The sequence below is a fragment of the Chiloscyllium punctatum genome, chromosome 8 (genome assembly GCF_047496795.1).
Source record: "Chiloscyllium punctatum isolate Juve2018m chromosome 8, sChiPun1.3, whole genome shotgun sequence".
NCBI classification, from domain to species: domain Eukaryota; kingdom Metazoa; phylum Chordata; class Chondrichthyes; order Orectolobiformes; family Hemiscylliidae; genus Chiloscyllium; species Chiloscyllium punctatum.
The window spans coordinates 129625153-129625995 of record NC_092746.1 but is presented as its reverse complement, the minus strand read 5'-3'; positions in this window follow the sequence as shown (position 1 = coordinate 129625995).

Here is an 843-nt window from a genome sequence, read left to right as displayed (position 1 = left end):
CCTTCTCTTGCCCCTCCTTCTATCCCTCTCTCTCTCTTCCCCCTCCCTCTCCCCATCCCCTTCTCTTGCCCCTTCCTCTATCCCTCCCTCCCCCTCCCCTTCTCTTGCCCCTCCCTCCCCCTCCCCTTCTCTTGCCCCTCCCTCCCCCTCCCCTTCTCTTGCCCTCCCTCCCCCTCCCCTTCTCTTGCCCCTCCCTCCCCCTCCCCTTCTCTTGCCCCTCCCCTCCCCTTCTCTTGCCCCTCCCCCTCCCCTTCTCTTTCCCCTCCCCTTCCTCCCCCTCCCCTTCACTTGCCCCTCCCTCTCTCCCACTCCCCTGCCCCTCCCTCCCTCCCACTCCACTTCTCCTACCCCTCCCTCTCTCCCTCTCCCCTTCTCTTGCCCCTCCCTCCCCTTCCCTCCCCTTCTCTTGCCCCCTCCCTCCTCCTCCCTCCCCTTTTCTTGCCCCTCCCTCTCTCCCTCTCCCCTTCGCTTGCCCCTCCGTCCCTCCCTCTTCCCTTCTCTTGCCCTCCCTCCCTCTTCCCTTCTCTTGCCCCTCCCTCCCTCTCCCCTTCTATTGCCCCTCCCTCTCTTTTTGCCCCTCCCTCCCTCCCTCCCCGTCCCCTTCTCTTGCCCCTTCCTCTATCCCTCCCTCTCTCCCCCTCCCTCCCTCTATCCCTCTCTTTTATCCCTCTCCCAGTCGCTTTAACGTTGATGGCGATTTCCAATCACAGTAACCTCGGGCAGAGTTGGTGAGTTCACTCGGTCTGGGACCACCACGGTTACACTGTGTCTGGCTGGGTTATTGCTGAGTCTCCACCCAGCTCTGAGCACACAAACGCAAGGCCATTCGGCCCACTTGCTGTC